The sequence below is a fragment of the Palaemon carinicauda genome, chromosome 24 (genome assembly GCF_036898095.1).
Source record: "Palaemon carinicauda isolate YSFRI2023 chromosome 24, ASM3689809v2, whole genome shotgun sequence".
NCBI classification, from domain to species: Eukaryota; Metazoa; Arthropoda; class Malacostraca; order Decapoda; family Palaemonidae; genus Palaemon; species Palaemon carinicauda.
Genome location: NC_090748.1, coordinates 78,971,911 through 78,980,676, shown reverse-complemented (window position 1 = coordinate 78,980,676; position 8,766 = coordinate 78,971,911). Strand labels below are relative to the sequence as shown.

Below are 8,766 nucleotides of genomic sequence, written 5' to 3'. Positions count from 1 at the left end.
GAGCTTGTTGACAGTTTCTTGATGAAAGATAAGGAATATAATGTAGAGAAATTTCGTGTAATTTACTAGGCTGTCGGTGTGTGTGTATCTGCCAGCTGGCTCACCTTACTTCTGTTTGTTGAGGCTTTGCACCCTCCTGAACATTTTGTTCTCGTTTACACTCGTGCGTTCATTGTTCGTTCTGACTGATAGGGAGCATTTCGTGTTGGTAAAGGATATTTCACAAAAGTAAGTTCTGAAAACGGTATTGCCATTGTCGTTTTTGCCTTAATTTGTATTCATTTATGATGCGTTTTCTTTTCACTTTTGAGTGAGTGGTAGATATTTCGGCAACTCGTTAACTTTATGACTTCTTATACTTTTGGAAACTTCCCTGCCTGGGGATCTGCTGAACTGGGGTGCGAGTTGTGCTCAAGCTCAATAGTTTCTATAAATGTCTGTAACCTCACCATCCTTTTAAGCTAAGGAAGGGTGTTGGGATTGTGGGATCCTACAGGTATATTTGCCGAGTCCTCAGCAGCCATTGCCTGGCCCTCCCTCGTTCTAGCTGAGGTGGAGAAGGGCCTTGGGCGTTGATCATATGCACTGTACAGTATATACAGTATGTACAGCATTGTCACTGCCATTCATGAGTAGCTCAAACCTTTAAATAAAATATCGATTGTTATAAGGAAAGTAAGAAATGGAATTGTCGTAATAATATTATCATGTAGAGAAGAATAGTAAAAAGTGTATGGTATTTAAAAAAAAAACAGCATATTATAGTTTTCGCCATCAGTGGCTTTTATCTCTATTTTTAACTAAAACAGGATTTTTCTTCTCCACAGGTATGGATGGCAATGGTGACAATTGTTTTTCTAGTTCGAGGAGTTCTGGTAAGCTTGCAACAGTGTCAAAATATTTGTTAGAGTTTTTTTAACTTTGTGTGTATATATATATATATATATATATATATATATATATATATATATATATATATATATATATGTATATATATATATATATATGTGTGTGTGTGTGTGTATATATATATATATATATATATATATGATAAATTTTGCACATTTAAACGTGTTTTTCATATTCAAATAAGCCATATATTTTTGATACATTAATGTCTAGATTCTCTTAACGACCTCGGGATCAGAGCCCCAGGCGAAATAACACAAAGACAATAGCTTCTGACCAGCCGGGAATCGAACCCTGGTCCAGGAAACTTGTATGAACAGTGACTTACCACTTAGCTAAGTGATAAGTCACTGTTCATACAAGCTTCCTGGACCAGGGTTCGACTCCCTTCTGTTGTCTTTGTGTGATTTCGCTTGGGGCTCTGATCCCGAGGTCGTTAAGAGAATCCAGACAATGTATAAAAAATATATGGCTTATTTGAATACACACACACACACATATATATATATATATATATATATATATATATATATATATATATATATATATATATATATATATATATATATATATATATATACAAACAAATACATACATTCATACCTACATACATACATCGTCTTCTCTTCTTTCTCCTCCTTCTTTTACAATCTTTAGGGACCTACTCTGTTCTGCATAGTCCATCTATTATCTGTCATTCTCATTATTTGTCTTGCTCATGTCCATTTCTTTGTCTTACATGTTGTTAGGATATCCTCTACTTTAGTTTGCTTTCGTATCCATATTGTTCTTTTTCTCTCTCTTAGTGTTATTCCCAGCAGTATTCTTTCCGTAGCTATTTAAGTTGTAACTAGCTTATGTTCTAAGGCTTTAATAAGGCTCCAAGTTTCTCCATCCCATGCTTATCCTTCTTTGAATTTCAGTCTCGCGTCCTGGGGAAACACTTACGGTCTGCCCTTAGCACGTTTATTCATTAATAATCTCGAGGCTCATCCATAACTCTTTTTTTGTTGTCTCTGTATTTTCATTGAAAATTATCTTAGTTTTACTCATGTTAACTTTCAGTCCTACTTTCTGCTTTCTCTATTGAAATCTTTCATCTTTGTAATTCCTCCCATGATTCACTAAACACAGCTATGTCATCTGCAAATATATTTGTTAAAGTATTTCCCATTATTATTAATTCCTACCATTTCCCAATCTAAATTCTTAAAAACTACTTCCTACTCTGTGTAGTTGTAGGATTGCTTTATATATATATATATATATATATATATATATATATATATATATATATATATATATATATATATATATATATATATATATATATATATATATATAATCTTGAAGTGTTCTGACATAAGATTCTTATATTCCCTGTTTTTGAAGGGCTTTCATTGCTGCTAAAGTTTTGACAGAAACAAAAGCTTTCTCATAGTTTATAGATACCCTACATAGTGGTGTGTCATACTTTGTTGATTTTTCCATTAGCTGGTTAATTATATGGATATTGTCAGTTGTTGAATGCCCACTTCTAAAGCCGGCCTGCTCTCTTGGTTCATTAAAGTCTAGTTGTCCTTCTGTTCGGTCTAATATGATCTTTGTAAATATTTTGTATATTACGGTGAGTAAACTTATTGGGCAGGTATTGGGCAGTAATTTTTCAGGTCTTATGTGTCTCCCTTTTTGTGAATTAGTATAATGATCAAGTTTTTCCAAGCTGTAGGTATAGAGTATTCTTGCAGACGTTTGATTTAGACTTCAGCTATTTTTACCAATATGAAATCACCTCCTTCTATTATTAAATCTATTGTTTAGCCATCTTCTCCTGCCGCTTTGCCTCTTTTCATGACTTTTAATGCTTTTTTTACTTCTACTGTTACGTTTTGGTACCGGCTCAGGCGTTTCATTATTTCTAGAGGCAAAGTTATTTCTTATATCACTATTGTATAGCATTATTCTGCAATTTTTATCACTCCTTTTTTATTATGGATAATATTTCCATTTTCATCCTGAAAAGCAAACATCTGTTGGCGGTCTGCTCCAATTCTTATTTTCATCAATTTAATGCTTCTTCCTCCCCAATTTGGGTTTGATTGTGTTTACGAATATCATCGGTTTTTAGTTTATTTATTGATTTGGATATTTCTACTAATTCTATTTCATCTCTCTTGGATTTTACCCCCATTTCCAATCTTTTCTTTATTAGGTTTTTGGTCTTTTCTGATAGTTTTCCTTGATGTTGTTTAGGAACTTATCCCTCTATCTCTTGTGCTGATTCCAATATGAATTTTGTTAAATTACTGTCCATTTCTTCTGTACTTATTTACATTACATCATGTAGCTCGAAGTACCTATTTTCTATTGCTAAACTAAATTCGTCAATTTTTATCTCTTATTACAGCAGTGTTTATTTTCTTTCTTAAAATTAATTTTTCTCTTTCTTTCCTTATATCTATAGAAATTTTGCTTCCCGCCTTTGTGTTTAACACTGTTACATCTTTAACTACATTGACTTTTTCACTGAAAATAAAATCTATTTCTTTTTTTTTTTCTTTCCATTCGGACTAATCCTAGTCCATTTTCTATGTTCTTTTTTTTATAAAAGGTGTTCATGATTTTAAGATAGTCTCCTTCAGAATTTGTGTGTGTGAATAATATATATATATATATATATATATATATATATATATATATATATATATATATATATATATGCATGTATGTATGTATGTATGAGTGTGTGTATATATATATATATATATATATATATATATATATATATATATATATATATATATATATATATACGGTGTATATATATATATATATATATATATATATATATATATATATATATATATATATATATATAATGTATGTATTCATTATTATTACAAGCTAAGCTACAACCCTAAGTTGGAAAGGCAGGATGTTATAAGCCCAAGCGCTGAAACAACGAAACATAGCTTAGGTAGGGAAGGAAACAAGGAAATATAATATACAACAAGAGAGGTAATCAACAATTCAAATAAAATATTTTAAGAACGATAACATTAGATTAGATCATTCATTTAATGAACTTTAAAAAAGAACTCAAGAGAACTCACACCATGTACCCTCAATCAAGATAACTCACCCAAAACAGTGGAAGACCATGGTACAAAGGCTATGGCACTGTCCAAGACTAGAGAACAATGATTTAGAGTGTCCTCGTTCCAGAAGAGCTGCCTACCATGCTAAAGGGACCCTTCTACCTCTACCAAGAGGAAAGTAACCACTGAACAATTACAGTGCAGTAGTTAACCCCGTGAGTGAAGAACAGTTGTTTGGTATTCCCAGTGTTGTCTGGTATGAGGGCAGATGAGTATGTGGAAAGAATTGGCCAGACTATTCGAAGCAGGTGTAGGTAAAGAAAACTGAGCCGTAACCAGAGAAAGGGATCCAATGTAGTACTTTTTGGCTAATCAAAGGACCCAATAACTCTCTAGCGGTAGTATCTTAACGGGTGGCTGGTGCCCTGGACAACCTACTTCTTATATATATTTATGTGTATATATGTATATATATGTATATATATACATATATGTGTGTGTATTTATACAGTACAAATATGAATTTATATATATATATATATATATATATATATATATATATATATATGTATATATATATATATATATATATATATATATATATATATATATGTATATATATATATATATATATATATATATATATATATAATATATATATATATATATATATATATGTATATATATATGGTGTTTGTGTGTAAGTGTAAGTTTTTTGCCCTTCTACCTGGAAGAGAATGGTTCCAGAAAAGAACAACGCAAAAGACCTTACTACATTCATTCGTTGCCAAAATATCGGTTGCTTCATACATCCTCACAAGGCTCATCAGCAGTTCATCAAATCCCCGGCACATTCACGTCCTATGTTGTTTGCATTCGATATCAAGAACTTTCTTTTACAATATGTCTTTAACCGTATTTTCCCAAACACCTAAAGGTCTTTCTATCCTCCTATCTTCTAGCTCTTGTGAATTTTAATCTATTTAAAAATATATTATTGTCCATTTTTCCCATGAGCGAATCCCCTTGCATGATTTCACCAGTTCTAAACATTTTACCATTTCTGCATATCTCCCCATATCTAACTCGTCCAATCTTCTTAAACCATAATCCTATGCAAACAGTTCATATCAACGGCTTCCGTCTTTACCCGGGCAAATTCATTTTTTATAGCAGATTCAACATTTTTAATCCCCATTCAACATAAAGTAAATGTTATTCAACAATCCCTTCATACATAAGAGAATTACAGCCATTCGCATAAAAATTGTGATTTGGAAGTCATATCTCTTTTATCACAGCCAGATCTTTTGCTTTTGTATGGTACTTTGAAAACTATGATGTTTCCATGTAAAGCACCTCCATCTATATTAGCCATTTTCCCCTTTTTATTTTGGAAATTTTATGAGTGAGATTTTCTCAGATGTTCAAGATTTTAATATTTAGAAAAAAAAAAAACGGTTTAATAAAAAAATATCTAATTTTTTATATAACCTTTGTATTTAATATTATTTTATATATATTCCAAATATTCAGTTTATATTTTATTTATTACCATTAATATAAGTATTTTTTCCTCCCGAATTTGTCGGGCCAGGTCTATAAGAGTCGGGCTTGACTCATTATTATTATTTTTTTTTTCATTTATTATTATTATAATTATCATTACAAGCTAAGCTATAGCCCTAGTTGGAAAAGCAAGATACTTTAAGCCCAAGGGCTCCGACAGGGAAAAATAGCTCAGTGAGGAAAGGAAATAAGGAAATAATTAAACGATATAAGAAGTAATGAACAATTAAGATAAAATATTTAAAAAAAAAAAAAAACATTAACGCCATTAAAACAGATATTTCACTTATAAAGTATAAAAAGACTTATACCAGCCTGTTCAACATGAAAACATTTGCTGCAACTTTGAGCTTTTGAAGTTCTACTGATTCAACTACCCGATTAGGAAGATCATTCCACAACTTGGTCACTGCTGGATTAAACTTCTAGTGTGCTACGTAGTATTGAGCCTCATGATGGAGGAGGCCTGACTATTAGAATTAACTGCATACCTAGTATTACGAACAGGATGGAACTGTCCGGGAAGATCTGAATGTAAAGGATGGTCAGAATTATAACAAATCTTATGCAACATGACATGCATATTGAACTAATTGAGCGACGATGCCAGTGAATAATATCTAGATCAGGAATAAAAAATTTAATAGACCGTAAGTTCCTGTTGTGGTGGCCAGACTGGAGTTCGAGTCTCGCTCATCAAACTTTTTAGTTTCTTTGGTTGCTGCAACCTCACCATCCTTGTGAGCTAAGGAGCGGGGTTTGGGGGAGCCTATAGGTCTATCTGCTGAGTTATCAGCGGCCATTGCCTGGTCCTCCTTGGTCCTAGCTTGGGTGGAGAGGGGTCTTGGGCGCTGATGCAAAGTATATTATATATATGGTCAGTCTCTAGGGTATTGTCCTGCCCGATAGGGCAATGTCACTGTCCCTTGCCTCTGTCATTCATGAGCGGCCTTTAAACCTTTAAACAAATTATGATGAGAATCGGCAACGGAAGACCAGACGGGACAACAGTGCTCGAAACAAGGTAAAATGAAAGAATTGGGCTGGTTAATCTCTTACTTTTTGATAATAGATAATAAAAGGTGAAGGATGGTAATACACACTGAGCTTAGGTACTTCATAAATTCTTAAGAAATATCTAGTAATTAACATGACATGTAAAGTATCTTTTCACTCGGGCCCACTATTCTATCTTATTTCTCTTCCCTTTGTTTTATAAGTTTTTAAAGCTTGTTAATGAAAGATTTATTTTAATGTTGTTACTGTTCTTAAAACTATTTTGTTTTAACTTGTTCATTACTTCTGCATTTTATTTATTTCCTTTCCTCACAGGGCTGTTTTTGCCTTGTTGGAGCCCTTGGGGTTATAGCATCCTGCTTTTCCACTTAGGTATGTAGCTTAGCTAGGAATAATAATAATAATAATAATAATAATAATAATAATAATAATTTCTGTTTTCCTAAAGGCGACTGAATAAACGTTTCATGATCTCATATACAGTAATCTTTATGACTTGAAACCTCTGAGAATGATTGATGTGTTTATGCAGAAGCGAGCTAAATCTCCCTTGTGCCATCATCCAAATTTTAACCATTGGGCGTTGGCGCTGCTGCTGCTGCTGCTACTACCACTACCCTTTCTGGCCATTGAGTATTATCTTCTTTGTTGACATTGTTTACCGTATCCAGTGAAGAATTGAGGGTCGTCGAGGTAAACAAGTTCCCCTATAGTAAAACAAACATTGATTGTTTAAGGGTCTCTCTCTCTCTCTCTCTCTCTCTCTCTCTCTCTCTCTCTCTCTCTCTCTCTCTCTCTGTATTTCACTATGCATATGTATGTCGTATTTTGTATTTAATAGACATATGATAGTCATGTTGAATAGGATTTTAGTCCTTACCTTTCCTTCCTTTCATTATATATCTTATGACTAAATTGAATACCTCTTGAACGTTAAGCATAACAATTTTGTGAAAGTTTAAATTCAAACAAATTATATGAAATTGTAAGTGATGAAAATGAATCCAGTTAAAAGAAAGGTTATTTGGATATAAATGCAGTGGAAACTAAAATATGAGCAAGAATATCATGCCATACTGTAGAAAAAGCAGGATCGATATCGGCAGAATATTCCTAGTCAGTGAATTTTTATGATCTTATTAAAGTAAAAAAATGAAGAAAAAAAATGCACCAAGTAAACAAAATATACTCAATGAACAAAATTTCATTTTTTTTTTGCTTATTGTGTACACTTTTTCCCCCAGAAAAACACGGGGTACATTTTGTCTTTTGGGTACATTGTGTTTGTGCTAACCTTTTTCTATTGCTCACATTTAGTCCATAGGGATCATTTTTATATTTGGTACAATGTGTTCAAAGGTCTCGTTTTGTGTATTGGGGATTTTTTTCCTTTTTGTTTCATGGCAGGAACCATTGTTTAAAAAAACAACAATGGGAACTCAAAACTACATACACTTCCACAAGTTTACAAATATATACATCGATTCATAATAACTATTGGATTTTGTTTTGTTTCCCGATATATCAGCAGATACTCTCAATTTCCGTGTGGGTGTTTGTGTACATGTGGAGAGAGAGAGAGAGAGAGAGAGAGAGAGAGAGAGAGAGAGAGAGAGAGAGAGAGAGAGAGAGAGAGAGAGAGTCTTGCAAAGTCCGAAAACGCTTAATCTGTCGGCTGTCTCTTCTGAAACTTCTCCAATAAGATGACGCACCAAGAGATGACCCAAATGACATCTAAAGGCCAAGTCAACTTCATTTAATGACATTCGAACATGGGTCGATGGGTGTTTACGTCAGCACGTGTCGACAATGTTTCTGTGGGTTCGACAATGTTGACAGGTGTAGAGCAACTGTTAGGTGTCTTTACACTCCAGTCAGCTGTCAATTGTTGCGATCCCCTTAAAGGGTGAAGGATGCAGTATTATGTCGGGACAACTGTTGCTGCAATCATGCTGTTTTGTGAAGGTAAAATAGATTTGGAGGTAATGCAAGTTTCCTTACGTGATATTTGATTAGGGAGCCGTGTTACGTCCCTTTGGTAGCTTTCTCTTTTCTAGTAATGAATTCACTTCTAATAAGTTTAAAAGATCGTCCAAGAAATATAAAAAATTCTCTCTCTCTCTCTCTCTCTCTCTCTCTCTCTCTCTCTCTCTCTCTCTCTCTCTCTCTCTCT

At 33.2% G+C, this 8,766-nt stretch overlaps 1 protein-coding gene across 2 annotated transcripts in view; it reads left to right on the top strand.

Annotated features, from left to right (window-relative positions):
* Positions 1 to 825: 825 nt before the first annotated feature.
* LOC137618169 (potassium voltage-gated channel protein Shaw-like) overlaps positions 826 to 8,766 on the top strand; it is a 106,262-nt gene continuing 98,321 nt past the window's right edge. For both annotated transcript variants that reach the window (XM_068348223.1, XM_068348224.1), the window contains exon 1: positions 826 to 875. The gene's annotated coding sequence lies outside the window, so the exon portion shown is untranslated. The remainder of the gene's footprint in view (positions 876 to 8,766) is intronic.